The 17847-nt window shown below is 41.7% G+C and overlaps 1 long non-coding RNA gene across 1 annotated transcript; it reads right to left on the bottom strand.

Annotated features, from left to right (window-relative positions):
- Window positions 1-445: 445 nt before the first annotated feature.
- On the bottom strand, window positions 446-16463 carry LOC109630000 (uncharacterized). Its single transcript, XR_002202751.2, has 3 exons — window positions 15706-16463; window positions 14978-15037; window positions 446-786 (listed from the first exon to the last, which is right to left on the bottom strand). It is a non-coding gene; the product is annotated as an uncharacterized lncRNA (long non-coding RNA).
- Between the last annotated feature and the right edge of the window lie 1384 nt (window positions 16464-17847).

Below are 17847 nucleotides of genomic sequence, written 5' to 3'. Positions count from 1 at the left end.
ATACTCGAGACGGTAATATATAGCATAATCTTTGCTGTTTGTTGGAGAAGCTCTTATATGACACTGCTGAAGAGCTGCAGGATCTAATGTTTCTGAATGAATATTCAAGAGTCTCTCTGATTGTGAGAAGTCACAAAAGCTTAAACCTGGGTCACACTGGATGAGTGACGCATGTGTACCGCAGAACGCCTTGCTTGTCATTTCAGTGCCCGTTAGAGCAGACACACTGCCCCCCTGCCCCCTGAGCCACGCTGCTCTTCTAAAGGTGGGGTCTCACCTTTTTCTCTTCATCAAGCGCATTTGACAGGAATTTATAGTGAAAATGATCTTTCAACAGTTTAAAAACACATATTTGCAATACTTCCTGTATCTGTTTCAGCAACCCAGTGTTTGTTTTAATAAGGTATTAAATATTTGAAGAAGATGCACAGCTTCTTACCATAGAATCATTTAGTTGAGGACATGGGCCTACTTTTATTCAAGGAGATACAGTAATATCAGAGACCTCACATAGCAGCAGGCTACAGAACAACACATTCATCCTTATATCGTACGTCAACTAACTGTCAAGATCCTCACAGTTTGTTGTAAGATATTTGCTGTATGACTGATGTGTTGTAGGTTGACCCAGCCCTGCTTTGATCGTGCTCCCCTCTGTTTGCAGCAGCTGCCAGTTTGTCTCTTTCTGGGATGCTCTTCTGCCTTCTCACCATGCACATCTGGCACAACAGCTGGCAGGAGCACAGGTACAGGCCACCCAGGGTCAGTGGCACTGGTGGGGCACATCTGGGTGGGAAAAAATGAGTAAAAAAAGAGGGTTTAATGCGAACACACATTTATATACACACACAAGCAGAAAGCCCAATTGCATCCTGTTGGTTGAGTCAGGTGGACTCTTCTTACTGCAGGTGCTTCTCCTCTTGGCCTCATACATTCCTCCTTCCGCAATCTCTTAATGCACTCACAGGCCGATTCCCTGGGAGTGGATCAGGCGAGTCACTGACCTAAAGCAAATCTACAGAACACACAAGGTCAAGGCGTGACCCTTACATGCACTGTTATGGCGCATTGATGCAGGGTACTGGCAGTCCTGCATGAAGAGGATGTACAGGAGAGGGAGTGGAATAATCCCATGCTGGTGTTTCCCGTGTGAGTGAGTGAGTGAGTGAGTGTGTGTGTGTGTGTGTGTGTGTGTGTGTGTGTGTGTGTGTGTGTGTGTGTGTGTGTGTGTGTGTGTGTGTGTGTGTGTGTGTGTCTGTCACTCGACTTAGAGATTGCGGGCTGGAGGAGGTTAAGGAAAAGGTCTGCCAAGCATAAGGACATGAAGGTAAAGAGGAGCAGACAAGAGGATAAGGAGATTGGGTCACAGACAAAGAGCTAGAAGCCAGACCACATTAAAGGTTGTTGATAAAGACGATGATGCACCTCGGACAGAGTCTGACCAGCTCTCTGTTCCATCTGCGGTGTTAAGAGCTCGAGGAGCGAGAGAAGGCAGCTGAGAGCATGTGTGCAGACGGAGAGTAAGCCGGGGCATCTGGTTTTGTTAAGGGCCCAGAACATTCCTTCCCTCTGTTGGACTCCGGCTGGCAGCTTTAAAGGGACACGTTTGCACTCATATCCTGCTCCGGGCATTGCCCTCTCTCTTGAAGTTCCGTTTATGAGAACTGAGGGTCACGGACAAGATGTCTGTCAGTCTTTGCTCTTCTGTCTGACACTCAGGGTTGTTACAGGGGAGAAAATATATGTCTTTTATGACACAGGAGTAAAAGCAGAAGCATGACAGCAGACCTCGGCTGTCAGTTTATATGTTTCTTATTTATGTCTTACTAATTTGTTTCCACAGGCAATAACAATTGTTCTATGTATTAAAATGTATCATGCCCTAGCTAGTCCATTCGGCAAGTTCAAAGCAAGAATCTTATTGCTGAGAGGCAACAGTGTTGACCACTGCACCACTCATCCATTCATCGATCCACACCACTTATTCTTTAAGGGTTACTTGGGGAGCTGAAGCCAATACCAAATGAAATTGGGCAAGAGCGACGGTACACCCAGCACAGAATAAATGAAAGTGGCTTGACTTGACATAGCCTTCAACCACCATTGATCTACCAAGCACCAAGTATTACAGGAGTTACTAAAAATTCCTTCAGAGATTTTATCTTCTGACACTGAAAGCATTTTCCTTTTCTGAATCGCTGCAAAAATCCATTGTTGTTCTTTAATTTTCCTTATAATTTTGACAAAAATGTATTTTGAACCTGAAATTGGAGACAGAAAAATAGCATCACTGCTGGTGCTTAACTAAAATGCATTTTTTGGATGATGCAAGTTGGGTGAAAGTCAGAATTGTGGCAAGACTCTGCTACTTTAGAAAAACGTACCATTAAAATGTCACTTACTTGCTATGATAAACCCTAACCCTAAATGAAAGAGACCAGTTTCCATGGTGCAATACTTTTGTTACATGATACAGCAGGTGTCATGGTATGAATCTGAACACATGAACATGCCGCACAAGTGACAGGGTTTTTAAACAGTGAGGGACTGTGCCTATTATTTTATATGGTGATTCTGTCATTGTCTTCGTGCCGCTTGCTCCTGGGGATGGACAAGTCTTCAGTGCAGGAAAGAGCCGACCACAACAGTTCTTCAGCTGGCAGCTTTAGTTGATACATGAGGACATAAAGCTTGCCAGTGAAGAACTGCTGTAGGTCAGCCAATGAGCACCTTGTGAACATAACAATAGAGAAGTCAAGTTTCTCCTGAAAAGGACATTTTGAAGCTTTGATTTCTATCTGCTGCTTTCTTCCCCCTGTAGCTGAAGCAAACACACCCTTAAGTACCTATATTCCTATTTAAGTCCTTATTTCTCTAAAGCTAGGGTTGGTAATCCTGGACAAGACAGCACAAGCAGACTACTCTTTGAGAAAATGCAAACGATACATCCCACCCCTTGTCAGAGCTACGCCCTCAAAACATATGAACATATGATCCTGATAGCTGCTTGAAGCCAGCTTTTCTATAACTTGCTTGATAATTTCTGGCTATAAAATTTCCTTAGCGGTTTACATCTCTCTGGCCAACCAATAATTTCATTTAATCCAGATGAAATGATTGGTCATGTTTAATTCAGTCCTGTAAAGTCACTGCCTTTATGGTTTTTCTTCTCTTCTTGTTTTATTTAGTGATGGCTATCAGGACGTGAAGAGGAGTTCAGCAAATAAAGCATAAAGGGTTTCAGAAATAACGCTTTAATGACACTAATTCTCAAAACGGCCACCAATGCAAAGATTTGAGAGTTTATTAGATGAGGCCTTCATTTTTTTAACCAATTACTTTTTTGGGATTACTGTGCAGTTGGAGATTTTTAGATCCGGTATCAAGCAACCACTACGTGTGCTTCATCTTAAGGCGCTTCCACTTTGCCTTAAGCGTTTGGCTAGGGTGGCTGCCACTTGGCACTCAAACACACACACTCCTTTCTGTGCTAGCTGTGAGAGGAACTTGTTGTCGGAGAGAGGTGAGGTAGAGAGAGAGATACAAGTGAGGTAGAGAGAGAGATACAAGAGAGGAAAACTTTACAACATTCTTTTGTCCTTATTCGCGAACACTGCGGTTTATAAAAGTGTTTAAATGTGCACGCATAAACAAATAAACCGGGCGTGCGTGCACACCATCATGGAGCTAGCCTACTGTTTTAGCATTCCCTCTGCTTTAACCCTAATTGAATACAGAAGTCTTTGCTAGCTAGATAGCTTGGCCTCTGGTTACAGCCTGGAACTCCTGATAGAAAACAGCTCTTGTCCTGTGGGGCAGTTCAGTTTACAGCAGCCACACAGGCATGAATGAGGGAATTTTTCTTACAGTTTAGACACTTCCACTCCCTTGGGTGTGTGACTGCTTCACCAACATGTCAAGTATTTTGTTATTTCATCTGGAGAAAGTCTCTCAAATGTCCACCCTGATGAGTGTCAGTTTAAGAAATGTTGGTAGAAGGATTAAACCCTTAAGAGCGATCAAGTAATCAAGTATTAGAGAATAAAAGTGACAAGAAAACCCTTGATATGATGTACCACTAGTAACATCCATCATTTCTGGCGACCACTGTGTAATATTCACGAGTAGCTCAGGATTTGTCTTGCCTGGATTCCATTCAGCTGGACTGACTTCAACTATTGCAGTCAGTCGGTCTGAAAAGCCTTTCCCTAGCAGCATTTTCTTTCACAGTTCAAGGACAGGGCTTTGGGCAAACTAGCTCTCAGCAGCACTGCGAACCCAGCAACCCCTAGAAACTCAACGAACCCCACGCTGCTCTGAGCAACAGTGGAAAGCTCTGGGCTGCAGACGTACACACAAACACGCACACACTCTCTCAATCTGTCCAAATGGTCTTCATGAGACTAGTTTGAGAATGAATTCTGAATGGGTTGTGGGCCTTGAACTTGTACTGAATCCAGGGGGATCCATTGTGGGTGTGTAATATTGGAGATGGGATCCAGGGCAAAGGCTTTGCTTTTGTTTTCATTGAGCAAATTTGTAAAGGGGCACCTGATAGCTCCACTGGCCTTTTGTTAACAGAGAAGATTAGTTTCCTCTGCTGTCCAACGGATCGTATTTAAACTGGCAAGTAGATTTGCAGGAGAATGGAAAGATAGGTAAACAGATGAAAAGGAAAAGGATAAAGAGAGGAAAGGGATAACGAGAAGAGCAGCAAACACCGACAAGGTCAGAGATCAGCATTGCTACATGAAAGCAAGCTGGTGACCATGTAATAGCTCTAATAAGTCAGGAGGAAAGAACTAGTGTCAGTATTTAGAAAGTCATCCAATATTTTGAACAGAGATATACATACACATTCAATCTTAACATTCTAGTGAGCAGGAAAAAAATTACACCTTTATCATTAACGTATCCTTTTAATGATGTATTTGTTTTATTAACTCCACCATGGACATTATGTTTTTATCCGCTTTTGTTTATATATTTGCTAGTTAGTTAGCAAGACTTACAAACCCTAGGTCCATGTAATTTTGTGGTTGCGTAGGGCATGACCCAGGATGAGGCACAAAATTTTTTTTTTTCATGTTAACATTATGAGGTTTTTCCAAATTTTTCTGGTTTTCACAGAATATTATTTTGGAATTGTGATGAAAAAACACATATTTCGGGGACTTATATTTGCAAGTGTGTGAAATCTGCTGCAGATCCAAAATAAAATGTGGATCTAGTGAATTAAAAATGGGTATCATGAGGGGAATGCTCATCTCTAGTTATTTTGTCATTTCTATACAGTACTTTATGTTCCTGTCGTTGTAGCTTCCTCTGCTACATCCAATCAATCATTGCATTCTTAGTTATTAAATCATGAATCAGAAAATTCCATAATAAATCTTGTTTTCTATACTCTCAGGACATGAGGAAATTGAAAGATACACAAGAAAGAGCAACAAAAGGTAAAAAGAAAAAAAAGGGTCTCTATGACAAATTTTGCCTCTGGCTAACTAATCATCCTAGTGTGACAGGGGCTGCACTTTGTTTTTTATTTTTTTCCTGTAAATGTAATTGTCAACCCCTATTATTCTTTAGCAATGTTCTTTCTCTGCTCACAATATGTTAAGCATGCACACAACACGCACGCAGTGGTCATCCCAGAGTTAAGAACACAGTGTACCAGAGGAGTGATTTATTACACAGAGCTGACGATTCCCAGGACAATTACAGCCAGCCAAAGTAACAGGCTGAAAATGGCTGCTCACGGTGTGTACGCACAAACACACAAGGAGGTGACACTGCATACTGTGTGAGTTGTTTAAACACTGTTGGCAGTGACAACTTGCGTCATGGAGAACAAGGTCCCCAAATTGAGTTGATACTGGTTAATACATTCACAAAGAAAAGTCCCAAATAATTTGTTTGCATTTCAAGTGTTTTAACTTTTTCCTCGGGCAGCTCATAGGTGACAGATGGCTTGTCTGTGAAGACCAAAAGCAAATATCTGAAACACAACATTATAGTTATGTAGGAATGAGGCCAAAGAGTCTATTTGGAGGTTAAATGGTGACTTTAACTTTGCAAAACAGCCAGTTGTCTACATACTATTGTACTGAAAATGACTTTAACCCAGAGAGCATTCCCTTCAGGTAAAGAGAAACGCGCTTATTTATTTCCGGTGGAAACTAACTCATTTTGGGGGCCGACTGTGGATTCAGTTTGAGCTGTAATTGTTTTTGTCTGTAAATTTGACTGATATCTAACTGCTTTAGTATGACAAAAAAGAAAATCTACTAAGGATGAAGAATGGATTCAATTTAAGAATGTTCGCCGATATCAACATTTCTCAGGGCATGCAGGGAATGTCTTGGCAAGCACAAAAAAATTGGAAGCCCCACAAATCACGCAAATTATGTAATCTCTTATGCAAAATCAAATGCAACAAAAGAATCAGTTCTGTACAGTTTCATTTGTACAGTTTTAGTGTAAGGTGAAAAAGTGGTAATAGAAAATTAAATGTTTCTCCTGCAACGTGAGACAGCAAAACGCTAACATGGAGATTTAAGAAACCTCAAAACAAAGATCAGAAACAGATTTCAGTTCGGTTTGTAAATTTAGTGCAAAAACTATATCTGAGTATTCCATTGTTTTTTTCATACAGGATTAGCTCAAGTGTACTTGTTATTTTATGAGGATGAGAGAGTCTTTGTAACAGACTCTTGCAAGTCTCTTATCTCTCCTCCAAAGGCATCGCCAATATCCATTTCACAAGCAGCATCACCCGGCCCTCATCTTTTCTGGTATTGCAGTCATCTAAAATATTTCCCTTTGAAAAGCTGTGAGCTTGGAAGAACAGCTAATGTTGGTTATGTCACAGAAATGTTATGTCACTCACAACCCAGGGTAATTAAATCAATAATGTCATAACACTCACAAATGTCCAAGTCCAGTTTGTTCGATATAAAACTCATCTCCATTATATAACTGATAAAAGCACTTGACAAAACTATTAATACATAAAAAGAAACATATGCAGGGATCCCATTATGTTTCTTGGCATGAAAAAGCTAAGACTAAAAATAATAACAGATGCTCCAATGCCATTTTCCCTTGCTTATACCGATTGAAATACATGGACTTTGCGTATCGGCTGATAGTGAGTACCGATCCGATACCAGTGCATTTAAAAAAGAAATTATTTTAAAGCAACAACTTATAACTTACTTTAACAGCATTATGTTACTTACCCTGGTTTGAAGTTAAGATTGTATGGCCTGGCTTAGGTCAAACACTTTGAAAAACAACTATATAAAGACTGTTAAAGCAATAGTTATTTTATCGTAACTTCAAAATTTCCCAAATCTACGGATACACAACAATGACTTTATTTGAATAGCCTGAAACGAAAGTTTCACATTTCCATCGTCAAATATTTGCAGATGACCGGCCCTCACATTTTTGGCAGTATCGTAGGCATTTCCGATGCTGGTATCATTATATGAACATCTCTAAATTAATGGATAAAAAATTTGAATTAGTGTATAATCTTTCATATCAATAATGACTCTATTAGTAATGTGGATTTACATCTAAAGAAAATGACTATTGTTTATTCAAGCCACCTAAAGCTAAAACTATAAAAAGGCTTCCTTTACTTCTGCATTCTAGCAAGATTAATCACATTATGCTGCATAAAGAATGCTGCATTCAAATTTGGGACCCATGTTTGTAACTGTGCTATGAGATTTGAAAAAATACGTATTTACAGCCACAATAAATATATGAATTAGTGGTGAACTGGATTCAACTAATCAGGACAAGCATGAAAATTACATTCAAATGTATTTACCCAGTGTCCATGTGAACATATGGTGTTTGCACAAATGCAGGTAGATAAGGTGTGCACACAAAGGGGGCCACTGCCCCAATTCTGACTGGTGAGCACTCGATCACCTGTGCACCCCTGACCTCCATAATTATTTTCCCAAGGCCATGACAAATTGCTTTCAGGAGTAGATCAATATACTATATTTGCCAGTGCTTTCCTCCTACAGCCTTGAATGGGATAGATAGCAGAAAGGGAATGAATTTCAGGAGACATATATAGACGCACAAACACACACAAGCAAACGTTGCTGAGGTGTCAGTCTGGTGAAGGGCCGTGCTAAGACTAGCACTCTGTCACTGTGGTTCATCGTTCCCACTGCAGGCTCCATGATGATGACCAAAGTAGGAGAGCATAGCTGGGAGTGATTGGGACTGATCTATGTGTCTGTGTAGGGATCATGTGTATGCATGAGGCATGTGAGCTAGCAAATGTATGCATGCATGTGCAGAGAAAGGGGGTGGGTGGGGGGTTGTCCACGCCCTGTTTTAAAGAAACGCAACGAGCTTGTTCTCTCAGCACACGGCATGTGAATTATCAAATGCCACTGCAGACAGAAAATGTATATTTGCATACGTGCACGTGCCTTGTGCGTCTATATTGGATAACCTCTACTTATGTCCACCGCTGTTTATCTGTATATGAATAATGATTAAAAATTAATAAATCAAACCAGAAATATGCGTTAGGCGTTCTTTAAAACGTGGGCCGAGGCCCTGTAAAAAAGGCTAATGTGTTCCTCATAAGAGGTTTTGTCTGGTACAGCTGTTCCCCTGGCAGGAAACATCCAGTAATATCCCATAAGTGCCATAAATGGAAGGTTTCTTCTAATTTGGGGGCTGAAGCTAGAGGGTTGGGGGGGCGAAGAAGAGGGATGCGGAGAAAGACAGCAGTCAGGGTGGGGCACGTGGAACACGGCATTAATAAGTGACTCAGCCACATGTGTGTGCACAATTGTATCTCAACAAGGCAAAAGTACAAGTCCAACAAAGACAAGCTGATAACAATTATGCTATATAGTCATTATCCGCACAGATGTAAAATTTTGCAGCACCCTTTGATCCAGAAAGAACAGCTTGTTAATGTTCTGATTTCCTTCGAGTGCACAGTGCTATTTGCTTAAGGAAGAGGTGATGTGAGCTCAGCAGGTGGGGAAAAGGAGAAGGAAATGGCCCTTCCACTAAAGACTTGCAGAGTGTCTTTTTTTTTTTTTACACCAAGCATCTTTGGGCAGGAATGCATGGGAACAGTATAGAGTGTGTTTGTGTGTCAGAAGAAAGGGGGTTGAGATGATATCTGCCTCAGTGATGTCATAACATGAGAAGCTGACAACCTGGTCTCTGTTTTTCCCCCATGCACATGAGACAATGACGCAGCATGAATTGGAGTCCGCATATATATATGTGTGTGTTCCCTGTGAAGGACACACGGGCACACACACACACACACAAAGAAAGGATCAAATCATCTTTTGGAAAATATTATTGGGAGAGAAAAAACCTCCTGAGACAGTGAGACACAGAAACAGAGGGGTTGAAGTAGGGTTGTGAACAGAACACTGGGGTAAAGGGGCCAAGCATAAAGAAAAGATTTGTGTGCTTCCTCTGTCTGTCATCTCGTCCTACCACTGGGAAGAAGAGTGTCAAAGAGAACATTGTGTCTCTCTATGTATCTGTTTGTGTCCATCCCTTGCTCTAAGTAAATGCCACTTCACCCTCGAATTCACCCTTCCTCTCACTCTCTCTCTTTCTGTGTAGAATATGTATACACATATAAATATACATCTTTTGTCACCCTCCCCCTCCTACTAGAATTTTAGCTAGCAAGCAGCAAGACAGGAAATGCCTGTAGGGCAGATGAATAAGAAGTGGTAGCTGCCCATGCGTGGTGCAAATCCATAGAATCTCCTCCGTCTGTTCCCTTCACCCCACCCATCCTCCCTCCAAAGAAAAAGACAGCATGCAGAAACATGTCATGGATCATCTCTCCTTGATCAGAAACCTTTTTCAACATTTTATTTTACTTTTAAAACATAACCCACCTAATTGACAACATACCAAAGTAGTCAAACAGCTAAAAAAAGATCTCTATACACCCACTGTACCTTACTTGCCTGGCGCCGAGCAGCACACAGACACTGATAGTGACTAACTGGAGAACACAGTGGAGCATTTAGCAGCTGCAGAGCCAGATATTTCCCTCAGGAGTTGGTGGAGACCAAAAACAGAGCTAAAAGGAAAATGAATATTGGACTTGCATTCATCAGGTGGCCAGAGAGACTACTTCAAATGAATGATAATGTTGTTCTGTATTGGATTTCCAATATTGGATTTCCATAATAACTGGAAGATGATAATATATATTTCCCCAGTGGGAAATCAGCTATCGCTGGTTTAACTTTTAGGGGGAAAAGAACAGCCACTATTTTACAAAGCAAATGCTTAAAGACAGATGGAGGACAAAACATGTATTCTTTCTTTTTGTTTAATGGTGGACCACTGACATTTAGTGTTCTTGTGATGTTTTATTACGAAATATGAGGTGGTGGTTGTTTCAGGTAAGTTTAAGTCCACAGGACTGGTTGGTCTACGTTCTTCAATAAAAATCTATTTCTGTAATTGCCAAATGGCTCACTGATGGACTTTATAATTTATACTGTTAAAATTCAAAGTTGACTTCCCTTTAAAATCTGCTTTTCCAATTTGTGAGGAAACAAATGCTGATTTCCCGCAATCCACACCAGGCTATCTTTAGTCCAGGAGCTCCTGTCACTGATCAGCAGCTATTAATTGTTAGCATGCCATGCTATTGTGGGTGGGTCCCATAACATAATCTGGTTTTATGAGCCAATTTCTCATTAGATTGAACTGCATGTTTAAGAACTGCATGTCTATCACAGCAATAATCTGATGACAATTTGGTTGGTCATTGAAAAAGACAATTCAACTATAGTCATGACACTCCACTAAACAGGACGAGTATAGGGAGCATAGCCGGGGTTAAAAAAAGAAGAATGTTTGCATAAGTGTGTGTATCTGTGTGTTAGTGTGTTTCCTGCTGTTCAGGCCCCAGCTGTACCCCAATGGCCTGAGAGCACAGAGTGCTAAACTAACAGAGACGAGAAGGAGACATTCACCCTGAGTTAGTGAGGTGGAAGAACACTGTGGTCTGACACCCTACAAAGTACTACACCACACCTTGACAACGTTTACCTCGTGAACCAAATCTCTGGGTGCAAATCAAAATACAGATCCACTCTTTAATCCATTCCTAATTAATATCCTCTATAACATTGTGGGTATTTACTGAATACATTAGATATGACATGCAGTTAGCATCCAACAGTTTATAGGCACACTTTTCAGTTCCATGGTTGCCTTGTTAATGTTTCCTATGGTCTTTTAAAATTGAAATTTGTAGTAGTTTTTTGACAAACTCACTATTCGTATATCAAATTTTAAAAGACCATAGGAAAATCTCCAAATGTCTTGTTTAGTACAACTACTATTACTACTTCAAAACCATATACTGATAAATGCAAATTGATAGTTAAAATTTTAATTGATTAATAAATATCAAAATAGATTTTCAGAATTTTTGTCGATTCATTCTCTGTCAGTTGACCAGTTGTTTCTGCTCTTGCTGAATGTAATTCTTGTACAACACCAGTCATCAGTCAAATAAACTTCAAATAAAAACAAATAAATTATGGAATGTGTATCTACTTGTCTTTATGACTTTCTTGCCTTGTAGCTTGTCTGTTTCCCTTTTCTATCACATCTCCACCCTCCCATGTTCCCCACTCATTTCCCATTTGTTGAGCCCTCTTCTTACATGATCCACGCTTTTATTTCCCTCCATCCCTCCTTCAGCTTCTGTGATCTCTTTTCGCCCTTTAATATCATCGTCCTTGCTCTGCCTTCATTTTCATCCCTTTTCCTCCTCCTTATCTGTGTCTTTAGGTTGGTCAGTTCAGCGAGGCCAAGTTACATTCCTGGGATGCCTGCTACATATGGTCCACATTCCTGTCGGTCTGCCGAGAGGCCCACCGCTCCTCACCGCCAGCCCTGCAGAGACCAGCCACAGCTAAGTGTGCTACAGCGCTGCTTCAGCCTAAAATTATCTTAACGCAGCTTAAGAGCAGCTCACCCTGCGCCTGCATGAGGCTAGGCCTAATTTAGCACACCAATCAAAACTCTGGAATTATCACCCAAACCAAGTCTACAATGACATTTCATTTAGCTCTTCTGTCTTTGCATACAAGCTGCTATAGTTTCTTTCTCTGTGTTTCTTCTCCCTTAGGCTACTAACTTGTTGCTATCTGTGCATGTATGTGTGTTCAAATTCTACAAGCCACAATACAATACAACCTGGCCTTTAATTAACAGAAAACTGTGAAAACTAAACATGGCGCTTCCATTTTACTAGAAACTTCCCAGGATTACCAAACTAGTGCAGGCGAAGTAGTTACACTTGTATTCAACTGATAAAACCAGTTAATTTGATGTTGGTTTTTTGATGCTAGAGCAAACTTTTCCAGTGGACAAGCACACATGGTAAAATGTGCAGTCCATATGAGTATGGAGCTGGTCTGGTAAACCACACAGAGCCCTGCTGAGGTGTGGTGACAGTCTCTCTCCATATGAAGCAATTATCATATAGTGTGGGACGCAGTTGAAATACCATTCGCCCGGCATCACCAACTACCATATCCCAGATTTCACCACGCAACTCACAGCATGTGCACATCTGTCTCTCCATCAGAGGACAATATACACACACACAAACACATCTACGCACAGCATGATAACTGCGAAGGAGCTTTGGTTTTCCTTGCAGACACAGACACACACCCTTTCAACCCACTAGCAAATTCTGCATAAGGATATCAGAGGCAACATTTAAATATCCAACAAACATCCCTAAGCATGTCCAATATTAGATTAAGCTAGTCAAAGTTAGCCCTATGTGGCTGTCTGGGTGTGGCCATGAAAATGTGCAACCTCACTGCAGCTACCGCAGTTACACCGCAGATCCTCCCTTCTGTGATTGGCCGTCAATACCAGTCAATGTTCAGTCGTGCTCGGTCACAGCAAGTCACTTGATGGTCTAGTTATTCATGAGCTTAAGTCAGCAGAGGAAGAGTGACTCATCAAATCATACATTTTTATATTCTATTATTCTGATCAATTGCAGCAACACTGAAGTAAAATGGTTCTTCTGTTGGTATTAAAAAAAAAATAGAGTAAAATGTTTTTCTGGCCAAACCCTTTCTAATATGCTGACCCAGAAATGAACACAAATCTTCATAAAATATAGCAAATAAGAAAGATAAAAGCATTCATATGCACTCAAATAATGAATTTCAGAATGACTTGACATTTGACTCTAGATAACAGGACATGGGGACAGAAAATTACTGGAAACAGATTCTAATCTTTCTCCCGTCGTACATGCCCTTTCTCTGTGTGCATGGTGTGGGTGCGTGTGTCTGTGTCTGGGGAGTGGCGCAATGGACGTCACTGCTGGACGGCTGTGTTAATCACATCTAGCCATGCAGATATAACAACTGTGCCGGCGAACCACGAACACAAACAGGTTAATACAACGTGGCTAAACAATCACAGCCCAGACAAAGCAAACACTCAAAAAAGATGGCAAAGGGGAGAAGGAGAGAAAGAGGGAGAAAAAGAGCTCGTAAGTGAGTAACTTCTTATTAGTATCAAGAGTTTAACTATTCTGTGCAGTACATAACAGCTGATTGTCTGTGGTAATAAAAAGGATGTCACCATCCTTCAACTGACAATTCATAAAAGTAATTTAATTCTTCATAAAGCGACAATAACTAGCCTCGAATCAGAAGAATGTGTCTACTGACACTGCGTCTTCACTTCCTTTTTTTACATTAAAAAATACGACATTGATTTGCATTTCATACTGTTAAAATCCTTATAAGCCCTTAATGACACTTCTAACAATAATACCATTTTCCCATCCTTTTTGTGTCCCAGTCTTTCAACACACACAATGTGCTATTGTAACCAAAGTCAATGACTTCTTGTGAATACATTATCACACTCCATACGAGGAACTAGTTCCAACACAGCACTTCCTGCATGGAATGTGGGTGGGGCATGAGCTGAGAGTCCTGAGGATAATTCTCATTTAAAAAAAGGACAAGGGCATGGACATTCAAATGGGGCACCCTGATAATCCAGATGTGACCAGTAGCCCGGACTAAGCGGCCTGCAGCATCATGTATAATTTACTATTCAAGGCCAAAGAGGGGATAATTACAGCAGGCCGGGCGCTCTTGAGGAAAGGGTCCAGGCCATGGGGGGAAGACGATGTGAACACTGTGAAACTAACAAACATCATCCTAAGCATCTCCAGCTGGAGACGTGCATCGCCAATCAGACATAATGTCAGAATGAGGATGACTTAAAAGAATTGAAATGCAATTGTAACAAGTCAGCTTTTCAAGGAGCCAATAATGAATCCTCCAGGAAAAATAATCTGGGAGGGGGGGCAATCGACCGACAGTAATGGCCAAGCTATCCATCAGAAGCTGTTATGGCTCGCAAAGATCAGACACGACAAGGTCCTAGCTGTCGTTTCACTGACACAGATGAGACGCAGGTAAAAAAAAGCCACCGGTTGCTACAGAGCTCGGCAGCAAGATCCTCGCTGAATCACAAACAGACTCTGAGCAGTTTTCTACCAAAAAAGAATTTGAGCTTTGGAACCAGCACACTGATAAGTTTGTCATTTGTTAACCCACTGCCTTCCTTAATGTGGAAATCTTTAAACTGGGATTGCATAAGCGAAAGGTTTGAGAGCACTGAACACTGCCTTTAAAGATTACATAAGTCCTGCCCAGTAGAATTCATAGAAAATGGGGAGGTGGGAAAGGAGGGGTACACAGACTGCTAAACTTGCAACAGGTTGATGAGCACAGTGTTATAACCAGGGTACAAAAAAAAGGAATGCAGGAAATCAATCGGGTAAATGATAAAATTTTTAAAAGGTATAACCTTTCTTCAATATTTCACATGGATAACACAGAGCTGTAAGCACTCCACAGGTTATGACCCTTACCTCCGATAATTAACACCTCTGTAGACTCCAGGAAGGAACAGTAGATCCTGATGGTGAGACCTGTAGTTGATCAAAAGACAAGAAGATCAACTGTGGGCACCTGCAGATACTAAAGAGGAGGGGAAATAACAGCATAATAAGATAAGCTTGAGAGGGGAAATTAATGACGCTGAGAATGGAGGAGGAGGAGTAAGAGGAAGAAGAGGAGAAGGGGAGGAACCCCTTCACATCCATGTTGCAGCTACAAAGGGTGGGGCCTTGAGGAATTCACTCTATCTCTCTATGCTTAAAGCTTCTGTTAATTAAGCTGCAAGGGGTCAGTCTGCCGGTGCACCCAATTAAGATTGAGTTAAAAGTGTGGCATTGCTTCAGGATGACTCCTCCATGTTGTTGGACAGGAAAAAAATCAGCCTGTGCACAGCTAATAGAGATCTCTAACTCTAGGTCTGTCTGCCCTCCTCTGCTTCCCCTGCTGGATTTCTAGATCCATGGAAAAAAGACACACCCTCTGTAATCACAATCCTGCTACAAACAAATGCAGAGAAGTGACCCAGGCCCACCGCCACAGACAGAACATTATGTGAATTCACTTTAGATCCTGCGGCTTCATAACCACGGTACACTTCTATCTAGAAAATAGCCGTAGCACACCTTGTTCCTGGGTCCTACATGTCACCTCCTCAGGAAAAAAAAAAAGTTTCAAAAACGCAATTGACACTCGAACTTACTTTGATCCACGTCAATCCACAACGAGGCTCTCGTCACTTACGCTAATATTGCGGGATTTTCTGCGCAAATGGTACATGAGGATCATCAGCCTCAGTCCGGACTCTTCTCACCCCCCACGCCCAGTTTTGCGCCTGTGGCGTTCAGCAGCAGAGGGTCGGCGGCTGCGAAGTTGCCACGTCCGTTAAATTTCACACCCGAGAAAAGAAAAGAAAAACGCTCGACTTTCTTCTTAAACAGCGGAACAGTCTGGTGGATCTATGATCTTCTGCGGAGGAGGAGGAGGAGGAGGAGGAGGAGGAGGAATTTTACGCGTCGAGATGGAAATACGTTAGTTATGTAATGTGTTCCTTAATGGAAACTAGTGTGGAGGCTGTTTGGAGCCGCTAGTAGATGTTCGAGACCGAGTGTGTGTCCGCTCGTGTTTCAGAGCCTGACACACACAGACAGACACACACACCACACACACACACACTCAGCCACACCTTAACTCTGTTTTCTGACACTTCCAGAGGTGACGACGACACTCGAAGTTTCCCCCTCACCACACCGCCGCCGTGTGTCCCCTGCACTCCGAGTACTAGCGTTTAAATGTCTAAAGATAAAGCGGTTTAAAACGCTCCGGTGAGAGCATCCGGTTGTCCGGTCCCCACCCCGCGCTGCTGACCGCTCCTCGGGGCTCCCTCCCCGGTCTCCCTCGCTCTTCCTCTCCGGTCTAACTCCTCTCCGCGAACCGGCTTCTCACTCCGATCAGCTGGCAGTGCCGTGACGTCACAGCGCGCCACCGGCCAATCACAACGCGACCCGGAAGAGCCCCGCCGCTGACGCCCACTATGATGATCGGGTGCGTCGGCCAATGAGAGCGCAGATGTCTGTGAGAAACGAGGTGGGCTCCAGCAAGACTGGCCAATGAGATTGGAGCCGCCCATGGGAGGCGGTTCATCCTCTGACCTATGAGGTGTGAGGAAGTGTGGAGACGTTTTAAAGAGCTGCAAAGTGAACTGAGATTAAAGATGAAGTCAATGAAAAGTGTTAACCTGGTGTGACTGTGGGTAATGACAGGTCACCAGTCAACACTCAGAGCGGGATCACTGCTATTTTCAGCTTGTGTGTCACAACAAATGTCATATAATGTCCAACGTTAGTTTTATTTATATACTCCAACATCTTAAATCTGCTTTAGCAGGCTTAAAATGTTTATAAATGTAACCCTCAGAATGAAGCAAAATCTTTTCTAACCCTTTTTTATCCTTTTGTTAACACCCACTAACATCAACTGGTGGTAAGCATAAATTAGTGAGGTAGAACATACAAGGGATATTCCATCTTGTCCTATGGGTTTAGTTTAAAATGGCATAGAGGTACTGATGTCTGATCTACTTGAGGGGGCCTCATGGCTTTCATAGTGCTGCCATACAAGCCAGTAGCCAGTCAGATTTACCTTTAGCCACAGCGAAGTGTGAAGAGTCTCAAGTTCAGCCGGTATTGTTGATTACAAGGCCAAAACACTCAATGACGCAAAGGTGCACAACTGAGGTTATGTCCCTAACATCTTCTGGTGGCTGCTAACACCTTCTAACATCTACCGTTAGTTGGTAACTTCAATTGTACAGAACGCCTTCAAACTTACAAGGGGCATTCACCATCTAGACCCATATTCTATAATGATTTTAATATTCTAAATGTCAACATTCAAGTTCAAAACTTCTAACCCAGCATTGTACTTAGAGGCATTTAATTTCAATGTTACCATGAACAGGTTTAAAACTAATCTTAAAAACAGCTGTATTAATAATCCATTATATAATACTATAAGATTTTAAGGTCACATGAAAGGTTCCATAACCACTTGACCTGGTTTATACAACTGGTAGCAAATTCAAATTGTGACTATTTTGCAATAAAAATGCCAGTTGAAGAAATCAGGATTCAACTTGTTGTCACCACCAGGAGGTTATGTTTGGACCCGTCTGTTTGTTTGTATGAGCAAGATTACACAAAAACAGCTGAACAGAGTATTATGAAACTTAGTATGCAGTATGGGTCAGAGAAGAACCCATTAAATTTTGGTGTGGATCCTAATCAGGGAGCAGATCCAATAATTCTTTATCACTTTCTTTAAAAATTGCTCAGGAATTAATTTA

Source organism: Paralichthys olivaceus, chromosome 11 (genome assembly GCF_024713975.1).
Source record: "Paralichthys olivaceus isolate ysfri-2021 chromosome 11, ASM2471397v2, whole genome shotgun sequence".
NCBI lineage: Eukaryota > Metazoa > Chordata > Actinopteri > Pleuronectiformes > Paralichthyidae > Paralichthys > Paralichthys olivaceus.
The sequence above is the reverse complement of the archived record's forward strand: the minus strand, read 5'-3'. Positions and strand labels throughout refer to the sequence as shown.